Raw genomic sequence first — 15,903 nt, 5'->3', positions numbered from 1 at the left:
ACCTGAAAATAGCTGTGCAGTGACGCTCCCATCCAACCTGACAGAGCTTGAGAGGATCTGCAGAGAAGAATGTGAGATACTCCCCAAGTACAGGTGTCCAAAACTTGTAGCGTCATACCCAAGAAGACTCGAGAGCTGTAATCGCTGCCAAAGGTGCTTCAACCAAGTACTGAGAAAAGGGTCTGAATACTTATGTAAATGTGATATTTCAGTTTTACATTTTTAATAGATTTGCAAGAATTTATAACCTGGTTTTGCTTTGTCAGTTTTGGGTATTGTGTGTAGATTGATGAGGGGGGAAAAACAATGTAATCATTGTTAGAATAAGGCTGTAACGTAACAAAATATGTATTTGTAAGTATTTAAAAAAGTATAACAAAAATATTTGAATAAAAATTAAATTTGGCCTTGCTGCTATTATCTCATAGAAACACATTGAATAACATGTTCATAAATGGCGAATCAGCTAATCAAAAAATGCATTAAAAGGAATTATGTTTTGAAGTGTCTGTCCTATATCAGAGCGATAGAAGAAAGATTTAGATTTTTTAAAATAGATTTGTAAATGTTTTCCACTGGTGGGTGAATAAAACACACACACACGCACACACACACACACACACACACACACACACACACACACACACACACACACACACACACACACAAAAACACATGCAACAAATCCTCTCTTGTTGAATCAGAGCCTTGGACTACTATTCTGTCTTTTTCCTTCTCCAACTTTAATATAAATGCTTTGCTGCAGTTTTTTTTATCGCTATGGTACTATTTTTCACAAGTATGTGGTACATTTTCACAACTCTTAGTACAGAACTCCAAACTGGTCACACCTGTACTGCAGCCAGTCTTTCATTCCAAACCTGTCGTTGTGCATTCATTTGGATTATAAACATCTATCACACAACCATTGATTCAAAATATAAGTTTATTGTGAAATGTAATGAGAACATTGGTTTAATCACCAAAACACAACATAATGAATTTAGTAGTATTAACTACCAGTTAATCCAATAGCAAACAATGCAGGATACGTGTTTCAAATCGCCCTTAGAAGTGCTGAAAGTAATATGCTACAGTACTGTCAATTACAGTAGATTACACTGTTTTCACATTAGGCAATACACTTACATTACCCAACAGAATTGACAGAAAATGTATAACTTCCATAACATTTATCCAATGTATAATCAAAGGTGTGATCAATGAAGACATCTAAGGAAGACATTGGTCTGAATTGATGTCGTGGCATGCCTCATCCATGGCCAGAAGGAGGGTGGCACACTCATGGGGATGGTGATTGTACACCTTCCACATCCATGCTGAAAGAAAATCCTCAATAGGGTTGAGGAAAGGAGAGTATGGGAGCAGGTATAGGGTCATGAATTGGGAATGGGCCCGAAACCATGCTGAACCACATCTGCATGTTGGAACCTGACATTGTCCCACACAATGACATAGGTGACCCCTTCACCTTGACAGGCCTGCTCAATTTCATTGAGAAACACAATAGGTGTGCAGCTTTATAGGATCCAAGTAATGGCCTACGTCCTACACCACCATCTTCAGAGGAAGCTGCACACATGGAGATGTTTCCCCACGTTGTCCAGGAACTTGGGCGGTCGCCCGTTGGCCGATGAGATTCCACCACGGCGCTGAGTTTTGGCCAGGTTGAAGCCCGCTTCATCAACAAAGATATAATTCTGATGGTTAACAGAATCATCGCCATCACCCTCTAAAAACATATTTGGTTTAGTTATTTTTTACAGTATTATTTTTAATGTGATACTGTGAAGTAGCTGTGCATCAAATAGTAACAGTAATACAGTATATAGTGCTGTACCTGAACATACTCGGCCCACAGTTCTTTCACCCTGTCGTTGTTTCTCTCTAAAGGCACCAGGTCAATGTGTTTCATGATACCTGCTGCCTCTTCATAAGGTGCCAATTGTTGGTAGGCTGATGGATGCCACATTGGCAAAGATGTCACCGTTCTCCTCAATGGCCTGCTTTATTTCAGACAGCCATATGTCATTCCTGGCCCTCACCATTTCCAACACTGCTGGTCGGTCAGCACACAGCCACGCACCACCATGGGATCTTCTGTCAATTCTGATGGTAGAACAGAGTATACTGTCAATAGATCACACTGTAAGAATATTGTAACATGTTTTGTGAATTTACATGCATTACAATATATCATATAATGTAAATGTACTGTTAAAGCAGAGTGCATATCCTACAGACTTACCGGTTTTCTTGGCGAAATGTTGTCATGATTGAACCGACAGTTGATCTTTTCAGATTTGGGTGAACTAATCAGGCAGCCTCTGCCATGGTAAGGCCTCTGTTTACCACATGTTCAACAACGATTGCCCAGGCTTCATTAGACACAAAAGTTATCTGCCGTCTGCCTCCCTCTCTCTGATGTCCACCTCATTGACGTCTTTGAGAGGGCCCATACCCACCTCTTTGACCTCTTTGATGGGGCCCATGCCCACCTCTCTGACGGCCCCTTGTTCACGAGCTCTTTGATTTATTGCTCTCCCTTGCTGTCTATCCTGCTCCATATTGAAAGAAATTGCAAGTTTTCATACACCCCCTTTTATATGGTGACCAATAGTGGTTACCACTATGTGAAATCAATTATTAATAATGAATAGTCAATTTGTATGGTTATCATGTATCATACATGTCATTTAAATGTTTATACTATATAAACACATATTGTATTTCTGTAGTTTTCAAAATCCATATATAGCAGGCAAACCAGATCAAAATCTATAGTTTTACCAAATGGTTAAGTGATTAACCATTAAGCACCGTTGGATTAAGTGATGGTCAAATGTATTTAAACAAATGAGAAGAGAATCATATGAAAAGTATTGTGATTATTACATTGTGAAAGGCATTTACTTTATATGAAAGGTATTTCTAGATGAAACACTGATTATGTTTGGTGAAAATGTTGGTGTGATTTTGTGTGTTGTACTTATTAGTCAATTGAAAATGTGCTTAAAGATTTGAAAAAACAGCCTTTTGATGATCTGTTTTGAGTTTTGTACTAAGAGTTGTGAAATGTTGCCACATACGTGTGAAAATAGTATGAAAGCAATTTTTTAAAATGTCATGTATATTTGTAAAGACATTTTATTATTCTCAAGATCATTTGCACAACATGATGTGAGCTCTGTGCTCTGTGATTTTGAGAGTGACATTCTGATGTATCTGAAGTAGTTTGCTGTGTTGGAGCCAACAACAGAATGTATAGCTCAGTATTTAACATGACATTATAGAATGAGTTTGCCTTAAACTTGCAGCATTCTGAGCTAACTTTCACACTTTTGCTTAGAGGACATCTGTGGTTATGAGCTGTACATTTCCTGTATCGAAGGGGGAAAGAGACAGAGAGCGTTCTTGTTGAACGTAAAATCACATCAGACTGGGTTGTGGTTCGGAGGACCCTGAACCATGAACTTGGTTTAAAGTGAGAGTCTGTGGAGGTCTTGGTCTAGTCCCCATCACTACATCTCTGTAGCACATGACCCCTCAAATCTATACATTTCTAGCATATGTAGTACTTTGTAGTGACTTTGATTTTGGGGTTAAACTAGTCTATATGATGCAATAGTTGCTATCTGCCACTGAGGGGGGCATGTACACACAAACAGAAGCAGGAAGAGTTAAAGTGAGGTCTGTGAACAAGTAGTAATTATCGCTGTTGCCTTCGTTCTTGACACACATTTGTGCTCAGGTACCATATAATATAACAGACAGACTGAAACCTTCACATGGCTCTTCATCTCTCCCTCCTCCTCCTCCTCCTCTTCCTCATCCTCTACAGAGTCTCAGCAGGTATGTGTAACATGTTTCTATAAAGGCTGAAGTCAATTGGGTCAATTGACTGTAAACACTGTTTAATACAGTGCTTTGCAAAAGTATTCATCCCCCTTGGCGTTTTTCCTATTTTGTTGCATTACAGTCTGTAATTTAAATTGATTTTTATTTGGATTTCATGTAATGGACATACACAAAATATTCCAAATTGGTGAAGTGAAATGAAAAAAATTACGTGTTTCAAGAAATTGTAATAAATAAATTACGGAAAAGTGGTGAGTTTATATGTATTCACCCCTATTGCTATGAAGCCCCTAAATAAGATCTGGTGAAACCAATTACCTTCAGAAGTCACATTATTAGTTAAATAAAGTCTACCTGTGTGCAATCTAAGTGTCACACGATCTCAGTATATATACACCTGTTCTGAAAGGCCCCAGAGTCTGTAACACCACTAAGCAAGCGGCACCATGAAGACCAAGGAGCTCTCCAAACAGGTCAGGGACAAAGTTGTGGAGAAGTACAGATCAGGGTTGGATTATAAAAACAATATCTGAAACTTTCAACATTCCACCGAGCACCATTAAATCCATTATTAAACAATGGAAAGAATATGTCACCACAACAAACCTGCCAAGAGAGGGCCGTCCACCAACACTCACGGACAAGGCAAGGAGGGCATTAATCAGAGAGGCAACAAAGAGACCAAAGATAACCCTGAAGGAGCTGCAAAGCTCCACAGCGGAGATTGGTGTATCTGTCCACATAGGGCCATTTTAAGCCATACACTCCACAGAGCTGGGCTTTATGGAAGAGTGGCCAGAAAAAAAGCCATTGCTTAAAGAAAAATATAAGCAAACACGTTTGGTGTTCGCCAAAACTGCATGTTAGAGACTACCCAAAATATGGAAGAAGGTACTCTGGTCAGATGAGACTAAAATTTAGCTTTTTGGCCATCAAGGAAAACGCTGTGTCTGGCGCAAACCCAACACCTCTCATCACCCCTGGTGGCAGCATCATGATTTGGGGATGTTTTTCATCGGCAGGGACTGGGAAACTGGTCAGAATTGAAAGAATGATGGATGGTGCTAAATACAGGGAAATTCTTGAGGGAAACCTGTTTCAGTCTTCCAGAGATTTGAGACTGGGACCAAGGTTCACCTTCCAGCAGGACAATGACCCTAAGCATACTGCTAAAGCAACACTCGAGTGGTTTAATTTAAATGTCTTAGAATGGCCTAGTCAAAGCCCTGATCTCAATCCAATTGAGAATCTGTGGTATAACTTAATGATTTCTATACACCAGCGGAACCAATCCAACTTGAAGGAGCTGGAGCAGTTCTGCCTTGAAGAATGGGCAAAAAACCCAGTGGCTAGATGTGCCAAGCTTATAGAGATATACCCCAAGAGACATGCAGCTGTAATTGCTGCAAAAGGTGGCTCTACAAAGTATTGACTTTGGGGAGGTGAATAGTCAAGCACGCTCAACTTTTTTTTTTTTTTTGGTCTTATTTCTTGTTTGTTTCACAATAAAACATATTTTGCATCTTCAAAGTGGTAGGCATGTTGTGTAAATCAAATGATACAAACCCCCAAAAAAATCAATTTTAATTCCAAGCTGTAAGGCATCATAATAGAAAAAATGCCAAGGGGGGTGAATACTTTTGCAAGCCACTGTAAATCTCAATCATTAACAAGCTGTTTAATAGTTTAAAAGCAATGGGTAAAAAATGTCTGCTCTACAGATTCTGTTGAATTCCAACCTAAATGTGTTTTGTGTTGATGTGTCCACAGTGAGGCGTGTGTCTGTGCAGACAGGAGGCTCCATCACCATCCCATGTCACTATGATCAGTATTACATAAATCATGTGAAATACTGGTGTAAAGGATTCCTTTGGCACGGATGTTCTTATGTGGTACGCACTGACCATCCTAAGATCAGTGGTAAGGCCTCAATCTCTGTTGACATCAACAAGAGAATCTTCACTATGACCATGACTAACCTGAAGTCACGGGACTCTGAGAATTACAGGTGTATTGTGGAGATCAATGGAGGACCAGATATCGGGATACAATGGTTCTACCTATCTGTCACTTTAGGTAAGATCCCTTCACTGCTTGTATCTAGTAAAGTAGAATGAATAGTGCTCAGCAATGTCCTATGGATTGTCCTGTAAACCTGCAATGTCAAACACAAAATAATGACCCAATTATACATTTCATTTTACAACAAATGAAATGAGAAATGTGTAACCAGTCTGAAATTCATAGACAGAGCTATACTGTATGTGTAGGTGCAAGAACTGACCTTGTTTTGAAGCTGGACAGTGTTTGTTTACAATTACATTGTAACAGGAAGTGACTGGAGTAGAAGGAGTGAGTGTCACTGCTTGGAGATATGAAGTGGTGCAGGATGGGTGGTGATTGTGTGTGGTATTCTGTGACTTTACATGGAACATCAGTGACATTAAAGCGGACTAGTGATGCCAACAACAGAAAAGTCTTAACAGTGACTTTGATTGGACTGAAGATGGAGAACACTGACTGGTATTGGTGTGAAGTGGGAGAACTAGTGATGTCTGTTCACATCACTGTCAGTGTTACGAACCCCGTGGCTCTAAACGTCTAGGGTGGATGGACATGAGACCCGTAACATAAATCATGCAAATTATAAGTGTGGCATGGAACAGTGAGAAGGAAAAACTACACGACAACCATAAACTACCGTCAAACACAAATGGTTTATTTCTGAACACACGGTAAGGGTTTGGGAAAAAGGGCTGAGCAGGACCCAAGAAATGAAACAATAGTGTAAAACACCCCTAAACTGATCTTGCCTGCCTCAAGAACCGCTAGGCTACTACTACCATACAAAAATACAGTGGGTGGTCCGCTCAGGTCTAACTAGTGTTTATAGACAGTTCTTTCTACGGGAAATGTAGCCCAAGGGCAGCTAGCTCAAACTCCCCCTTTTCCCAGAAACACACATAGTTACCAAACAGAGTAACCAGCAAATTAATGAGCTCTCTAAACACAGGACATCACAGTATCCATTACTCACATACAAAACAGTGGTCTAACAAAATTACCAACCAGAGTAACCGCAACTTAGTGAGTAACAAAAACAGGACACCACAGTGTCCATACTCACATACAGAAATATTCTCTCTCTCTCAAACAAACACAAGACTGGTTTTTATACAATGGGATGTGTGATTAAAAACGAGTAACAGGTGGTGCAATGCACAGGAATGTTCACTGATTGGTCCAATCAGCAGACACCTCAACGACCACCAATCAGGAACATACAGGACACCTGTGATTAGGGCAGAAGGAGAGAAACACACAAAAACACAGGATACCTGTATCCGTAACACTCCCACCCTTAAAAGAGCAAACCACAATGGTTTGCGACACACGTACTCATCACAACACCCAAATTCACAAATCATCCTGCCAGGATAACAAAAAAACCTAGATCATTACACACGAGACAAAGCATCTGCCAACACATTATCCAACCCCCTTTTTTGTGGCGGATCTCCAAATTATAATTTTGCACGACAAGTGCCCAACGCATAAGGCGTTGGTTCTGGTTGTACATCCAGTGGAGAAAAACTAAGGGGGTTATGGTCAGTGTACACTATCACTGGTAATGCACTGGAACCAACATAAACTTCAAAGTACTGCAGAGCTAACAACAAAGCTAGAGCTTCTTGTTCAATGGTGGAATAGTTTGTCTGACATTTGTTAAATTTCTGTGAAAAATAACAGACAGGATGGTCCACTCCACTCTGGCCCTGCTGCAGTAGAACAGCACCAGCACCTCTGGCACTTGCATCTACCTCCAGTTTAAACGGTCGTTCAAAATCTGGCGCAGCAAGAACAGGAGTACTACATAAGAGTGCTTTAGCAGTGTTGAAAGCAGTACAACAATCTTCAGACCATACAAATTTTCTCGCCGGACTGAGCAAATCCATTAATGGAGCAACTACCGCAGAGAAATTTTTACAGAAACTACGGTAGTAGCCAACCATCCCTAAAAAACGGCATAGCTCTCTTCTGGTGGTAGGTCTGGAAATGCATTTATAGCGGAGACCTTGGCATCTACAGGGCGCACCTGACCATGGCCGACCTGTTTACCGAGATAAGTAACAGTGGCCTTCCCAAACTCGCACTTTGCTAAGTTCAGGGTTAGAGAAGCGGTTGCTAGACGTTCACACACCACCCTTAGAGTTTTAACATGATCAGACCACTCAGTTGAATAAATTACCAGATCATCAAGGTAAGCACTACAATTAGGAACTCCAGCCAATACTGTGTTAACCAGGCGTTGGAAAGTGGCTGGTGCGTTCCGCATCCCAAATGCCATGACAGCATATTGTAGGAAGTGATCTGGGGTCACAAAGGCAGAGATGTCGGAGGCACGTGGGGTTAATGGCACCTGCCAGTAACCTTTTAGAAGATCTAGTTTGGTTACATAAGTAGCAGCACCAACAGTATCAATACAGTCCTCCAGTCTAGGTAACGGGAACGAGTCGGGCACTGTGACAGCATTGACCTTCCGATAGTCCGTACATAATCTGGATGTCCCATCAGGTTTATGAACCATAATGCACGGAGAACTCCAAGGACTTGAACTTGGCATAGCCAGGTTATTCTCCAGCAAATAACCGACCTCACCCCTCATTATCTTTCTCTTAGAGACGTTGACCCGATAAGGATGTTACTTGATAGCTGCAGCGTTTCCAACATTAATGTCATGTTCTAACACATTTGTACATGTAGGAACATCATTAAAAAGACATGGAAAGCTGTGTAATAGTCTCACAATATCATCTGACTGTCTGTCCGTTAAATGAATCAGGCTTGACGGGAGAGACAGCAGCATCTCTGAATTGGGCAATCTAGCACACTGCTGCTGAGTATTGCGCAACTCCAAACCATCTCCGTCCACATCATTAACATGACCTCCCACTACAGCGGTAGCAGCAATAGAGACAGCCGACTCGGCCAGTTTCTCTAGACTGTCTACCTGAGTGACGGGTCTGGTGTGGTATGTCTTCAACATGTTAACGTGGCACACACGAGATTGGCGTTTTCTATCAGGAGTCTGTATCACGTAGTCAGTTTTACTTAGTTACTTAGTACACCTAAACTGATCTTGCCTGCCTCAAGGGTCCCAAAAAGTTACTTCACATGTAAATGATGTAATTTTCTTACATTAATATCACAATGAAAATATGTATTTATTCCATGATTTACTTCCTGACATAGATGATAGTCAGTGAAAATCTGCTACTGTTTTCATATTCCTTGACAGCAGATTCACTTTGTTTCATCATCTGAAACAAATTTGAATATTGACTATGAATGTGATGTTGCTATACAACCTGACTATCTGGTATCCCAGTAATTTCATTGATGGCATTGTTGTTTTACATCACAGCAACACAAGCTCCAACCAATCAACAACCCTCTGCCTCTCCAACTGCTGAGCTTGTTCAGACTGACAACACAAGTCAAGGAGCTGAGGGGAACAAGGAGGACGTCCACCAGAGGTTATTATCACTCATTCAGCTGTAATATCCCACATATTATGGCAATTGGCTGATAATATGAACACAAAGAAACATTACAATTTTATCATACGCTACAACAGTTAAAGCTAACCAAATACCCTCCCTAAATGCATATAGAGACTGTTAGCACTTCGTCTTGGTAGAACATATCTGTGGTTGCCTTGTGAGACGTAGCAGCAATGTTGGTGTTATTCTCACTCATTTTGCACACTTTAAAGTTGCACACTTTAAAAACAACGTTATTTGTATAGTAACAATCTCAATAATAATAATGTAAACTTCCACACATGTGAATAGCTAAATAATTGTTCCATTTATCACAACAGTGTAAACAACAAGTTATTACTTTTTCACAAATGATCAATTTATAATGATCTATTTTAATTGTGTTTTTGTTTCAAGTTCTTCTATGTAAACCATCAGGTCCATAGATGTGAAAGTCCTACTGATTCCTTGGGGCATGTTGGTGGTGGTGACAGCTGGTATCCTAGTCACATGGAAGATGTGGACAAAGCATAGTAAGTAGTCATTTTATGTGAATATAAAAACGAGAATAGTTTAGAAAAATACAAAACGTATTGTCATTGTGAACAACAGTATATTGCTTGCTTGTGATTTATCTTAAATGACAGAAAGTATTTAGAGGAATTGTCTATAAGAAATCCATTCAGAGGTATTATTGTACTCTAACAAACTCAGAAGTAATTGACATCTCCCTCTCTTTATTCCAGAGGACAATAAGGCCAAGGACCAGACAACTAACAACTCAGTGGTAGGATACACTTATTTTATTTTATACTATTATTTTCAACCATCTGCTTTTCTGTTCATGATTTGGGATCATCTACCATTTGACTCTAGTGTTACCTCTTCAGTTGGTTATCAATGAGTTGACATAAAAGGTCCCATATTCTGAACCCAAGGTCTTATAACACTCAAGACGTTGACAAATGATGTTTAAAAGACAGAGAACAGGAAGTTGTCAGTTCACTACATTTACATTTTAGTCATTTAGCAGACGCTCTTATCCAGAGCGACTTACAGTTAGTGAATACATATTTTTTTATACTGGCCCCCCGTGGGAAACGAACCCACAACCCTGGCGTTGCAAACGCTTATGCTCTATCAACTGAGCTACATCCCTGCCGGCTATTCCCCCCCCTACCCTGGACGACGCTGGGCCAATTGTGCGCCGCCCATGTGTCTCCCGGTTCGCGCCGGCTGCGACAGAGCCTGGATTCGAACCAGGATCTCTAGTGGCACAGTTAGCACTGCGATGCAGTGCCTTAGACCACTGCGCCACTCAGGAGTCACAAATTTACCACTAAATATATCTGTGACTGCATCCTATTATAGAAACAAACTGTGGTTTAGCTGGTAAATAGACAAGTCCTGTATATCTTTGCTGTTTATTTCTTTGCAGTCTGCTGACCCTGAGCAGGATATTTCATACAGCACAGTGAGCCACACCAGAGAAACAGCACAGCAGGTACAAACTGAATAAACCTGGTTTTGGTCTGTGGAGATCTTGGACTAGTACCAATCACTCCATCTCTGCATGGAGCTAAGGTTCTCTCTCTCTTTCTCTCTCCTCCATTTCTGCAATGTGAGCTTGTCTCTCTCTCTCTCTCTCTCTCTCTCTCTCTCTCTCTCTCTCTCTCTCTCTCTCTCTCTCTCTGCAGTGTTGAGCTGAGTATCTGAAGTTCCAATAATCTGTCTTCCTATGCATGTAGCCATATGTTTACCTTCTGTCCTGTCCATTTCTCAGAGGCCAAACCCAGACAGCCACCATGACGTGATGCACAGCACTGTGATGCCTGATCAGTTCAAGACAGAACAGAAGGTCAAAATAGGGCTACATGCATCTTGGGTCTTAGACAACATTATGGCTGTTTGCATCTGTTTTAGAAAACAATTGTATTTACAGTATCATTTTTTGTCTTGGAACAAGTAATGGTAAATGTACACTATAACAATACAACAATACGTTTTTTGTTATATGGGTTCTCTCTTACAGCAGTGTCACGCCCTGGCTCTGGTGACTCTTAAATGTTGAGCCAGGGTGTGGATTTGCTATGTTTAGTTTTTCTACTGTTTTTGTTCTAGATCGTTATCTATGTTGGCCAGGTGGTTCCCAATCAGAGGCAGCTGTAGCTCGTTGTCTCTGATTGGGGACCATACTTAGGCAGCCTGTTTTGCACTAGTCTTTGTGGGATCTTGATCCGTAAAGGTTTGTTGTGTTATAACCTTGGTGTCTCTGTCTGTTGTACCAGATGATGCTGATCTCTCAACAAAGATACAGACAACACCACATTGCTATGTGTTGTAAACTTCACTCTTTAACCACACACATCTTTCTTAGTCTTTTTATTTTGCTGTATGAAAAACTGTATCATCACGTTGTGACCAGCTAACCACATTGTTTTCAGTGTGTATCCATAACATTACAGTGTGGAGTGTGCCTGGGTTTAGGGTGAAGTTGCCCCTAGATGCTGATCTTGGGTCAGATTTAAAAAATGTTCCCACTAAAGGTTAAGGTTAGGATTGGGGGAGGGGAAGCTGATCCTAGATCTGTATCTATTGGTCCTCTGTAGCTCAATTTAGAGCATCGTTAGCAAGTATTCACACCTCCCCTGTAACCTTTATAAACTCTACTAAATGGCTATTATTATTATTTGAAATGTCACCACAGTGATTGTGACTGAATGTTACACGTTCTCTCCAGCAGAGGGCAGCAGCAGCACAGCAGTGACTGACTGAGTGACCTTGGTGGAGTCCTTATCCTGGAAGGACAGCCCACTCCCCTCTCCTGTGTCTCAACATCTATCTGCCTGCAATATGCTTCTGTCATACCTCTTAACCCACCCCAGAAAGACCCCTCTATCCTTTTGTGTCCATAAACTACTGAAGACAGTCTGCTGTGTTAGTTTTCATTGTTACCACACTATCTGTTATGTAGTTATGTTCCACCCACCTTTCCCTTGTCACTTGTTTTTTACATCATCATCTTATTTCTCTCACCAAATTAATTGTTCTATGCCTGTAACTAATCATGATCAAAAGTATAGATAGTATAGTATAGTAGCTACTATGTATAATAACTACTGTACTGCGATAATAAAATGTACTATACTGTCTATATTGCACAATGGACATCTGTCACACCTGATGTGTATTTTTAATGGATTATCAGATACAATTGAGTTAATCATGAACATATAGTTAACATTCTTTGTGGCTAACTGAAATTTTGTCTCTCTCTTCAAACACAGTGAAGGGAGCAGCACCACGGTTGAATAGAGTTTGGGCTAGACCTTTGTCTCCTTGGTATCTTCTTGATTGATTACATCATGAGGGGGTGAGGTTTGTGTAATTTAGTGCCTTGTCATGTTTAAACTAAACATGAGTGTGTGTGCAAGACAGGGGAGCGGGTGATTGGTTGGAGTAATAGTTCAGCCGTCCTCAGGGACAAAGGAAGTGGGCGGATGAATAAAAGAGCGGGAAAACTGAAGAGGACTATATAAGATGGAGGGAGACCTTAAGGATGTGTGCCCCTCTGCAGACTGGTATCGGCTTTGTTGAAAACTTTAATAAAGTCATTTCTGTGCACAAAACTTAGACCTTATTTGTATAGTATATTTTTCCCCCCCTTCAGTATCTCCTGTGCATTTCTACCTGTGTTTTCTGTTTGTCTGTTGCCAGTTTGTCTTGTTTCGTCAAGCCTACCAGCGTGTTTTTCCCGTACTTCTATTCTCTCTAGTCCCTGTTTTCTAGTTCTCCCGGTTCTGACCTATTCTACCTGTCCTGACTCCGAGCATGCCTGCGTTCCTGGACATATCTGACTCAAACCTGGTTTACAAACCTCTGCTTGACCTGACCCTGAGCCTGCCTGCCGTTCTCTACCTTATTGACTCTGCCCTGGAATACTGACCTCTGCCTGCCCTTGACCTGTCGTTTGCCTGCCCAATGTTTTGTAATAAACATCTATGATTTGAACTGTTTGCATATGGGTCTTATCCTGATTCCTGATTGTACAAACTGGCTGACCCAGCAGACTCGGACAAGCTCTGCGACGCCGTCTCCTCCCACTGAGCCACCATTGCAAGACACGAGGAGTTACTTCACAACCTTATGGAAGGATTCCAGACCTTGGCTGAACGCCACGGCTGTGCTTTCCATACATTGCCGGAGAAAGTCAGCAGATTGTCTATTAGGCAGCAGCCACTACTTTAATCCCCCAGACTCTCAGCAACCCCGCCACCAGCGGCATTTCTTCCCAGCCTACCACGGTGTCCCGAGAACCTTGCTTACCTCCGGAGCGCTATGCTGGAGATTCTGGAACCTGCCAGGTTTTTCTCTCCCAGTACTCCCTCATCTTCTGTTCCGGTTGCCCTCGCACGTCCTCAATTTCCACCTCGCCTCCAAGGAATCCCGGAAATCTCCAAAGTCTACACTTCCGATGTCACCCGAGTTCTCTCAGAAATCACAGAGGGTTGCCGACTCGCCTCCTCCGGAGCCTATGCAACTTGGCAGAGCTAGATTGTCTCCTGCCGAATGGTTACACAGACTGAACACATAGGGCTGTCATTATATTTCTACCTGTCCTGTAAAAAGACCCGGCTCATCAGGAGGTATGAGTACACTGGTGGCCATTACGGAGAATGTCTAGTCTCCCATTACTCGTACCCCTCTCCATGCCATCCTGCTGTGCGGTGACCGGTCCAAATCTCTCCCGGTACTCATTGACTCTGGGGCCGACAAGAGTTTTATGGACACTACCCTGGTGTCAGAGTTGGGAATCCCCACTCAAACCCTCTCCATTCCCATGGACGTCGGAGTGCTGGATGAGCGTTCTATTGGCAGTCACCCACAACATGGTTCCTATCAACCTGCGAGTGTCAGGCAACCACAGCGAGACGATCCAGTTTCTACTTATCGAATCCCCTCAGGTACCCGTTGTGTTGGGGTTTTCATGGCTCCAAAGACACAATCCCCTTGTGGACTCGACTGTGGGTTCGATCAAGGTTTGGAGCGCATTCTGCCATGCTCAATGCCTGAAGTAGGTGCAGCCTGCCCCGGGACGTCTTCCTGCAGGCTTGGGTAAAGTCTCTGACCTCTTCGCCATTCCCGTGGAATACCAGGACGTCCGGGAGGTTTTCAGCAAGGCCTGTGCCACCTCACTTCCTCCGCATCGGCCCTATGACTGCGCCATTGACCTTCTCCCGGGCACTGCACCGCCTCAGGGGTGGCTCTATTCCCTGTCGGGTCCGGAGACCAAGGCGATGGAAACGTACATTGAGGACTCCCTGGCTGCAGGGTGTATCTGTCCTTCTGCCTCCCCCGCCGGCACAGGGTTCTTCTTTGTGGAGAAGAAGGACAAAACCTTGCGTCTGCGTATCGACTACCGGGTTCTGAATGACATCACGGTTAAAAACCGTTACCCACTTCACCTCATCGCCTCGGCTTTTGAATCTCTCCAGGGGGCTACCATCTTCTCCAAGTTGGACCTCCTGAATGCCTACCATCTGGTACGGATACGGGAAGGGGACAAGTAGAAGACATCCTTTAACACGGCTAGCAGGCACTACGAATACCTTGTTATGCCATTCGGACTGACCAACGCTCCTGCAGTGTTCCAGGCCCTGGTTAACAATGTTCTCCATGACATGTTGAACCGGTTCGTGTTCGTCTACCTCAATGACATTCTTGTTTTTTCCCGCTTGGCTCAAGAACATGTCCTCCATGTTTTTCAGCACTCACCTCTCCCAAGGTCCCGTTCACGTGGTCTCCAGCTGCAGACCGGGCGTTCTTGGATCTCAAGCACCGATTCACAACCGCCCCCATCCTAATCCATCCGGATCATTCCCGGCAGTTCGTGTTGGAGGTCGACGCCTTGGACATCAGATTGGGGTCTGTCCTGTCCCAGCGTTCGCCCAAGACCAAATGTTGCATCCCTGCACTTTCCTCTCCCATCGTCTCAACACCACTGAAAGGAATTATGACGCGGGTAACCGAGAACTCTTCACGGTTAAGATGGCGTTAGATGAGTGGAGGCACTGGTTAGAGAGGAAGGAACACCCTTTCATAGTGTGGATGGATCACAAGAACCTGGAATATCTCCACACCGCCAAGCGCCTCAACTCCAGGCAATCTCGACAGGCCCTGCTATTCACTCGGTTCAACTTCACCATCTCCTTCAGCCCGGGATCCAAGAATGTGAAGCCGGATGAGCTTTCACGCCTCTATAGCCCCTCTGCTACACTGAGACCGCCCTACCCTAACTCTTGTCTCAAGGGATGCATTCGTCTGGGGTATAGAGAACCAGGTCCGTGAGGCGCAGTGTTCCCAGACGGACCCCGGGGAGGGGGCCTGGTTACCCAGATGTTTGACCCGGACTCTGCCTGTTCCCCAGTTCTGGAATGGGCTCATTCCTCCCGACTGGCCAGCCATCCTGGCTCCCGTCGGA

General features: G+C 42.9%; 1 long non-coding RNA gene across 1 annotated transcript; it reads left to right on the top strand.

Annotated features, from left to right (window-relative positions):
- Positions 1 to 9,357: 9,357 nt before the first annotated feature.
- Positions 9,358 to 10,880, top strand: LOC123488633. Its single transcript, XR_006660215.1, has 4 exons — positions 9,358 to 9,416; positions 9,861 to 9,955; positions 10,169 to 10,209; positions 10,861 to 10,880. It is a non-coding gene; the product is annotated as an uncharacterized LOC123488633 (long non-coding RNA).
- The last annotated feature ends 5,023 nt before the right edge of the window (positions 10,881 to 15,903 follow it).

The sequence above is a fragment of the Coregonus clupeaformis genome, unplaced genomic scaffold (assembly GCF_020615455.1).
Source record: "Coregonus clupeaformis isolate EN_2021a unplaced genomic scaffold, ASM2061545v1 scaf2412, whole genome shotgun sequence".
Lineage (NCBI taxonomy): Eukaryota > Metazoa > Chordata > Actinopteri > Salmoniformes > Salmonidae > Coregonus > Coregonus clupeaformis.
This window is presented reverse-complemented; position numbering and strand designations above follow the sequence as displayed.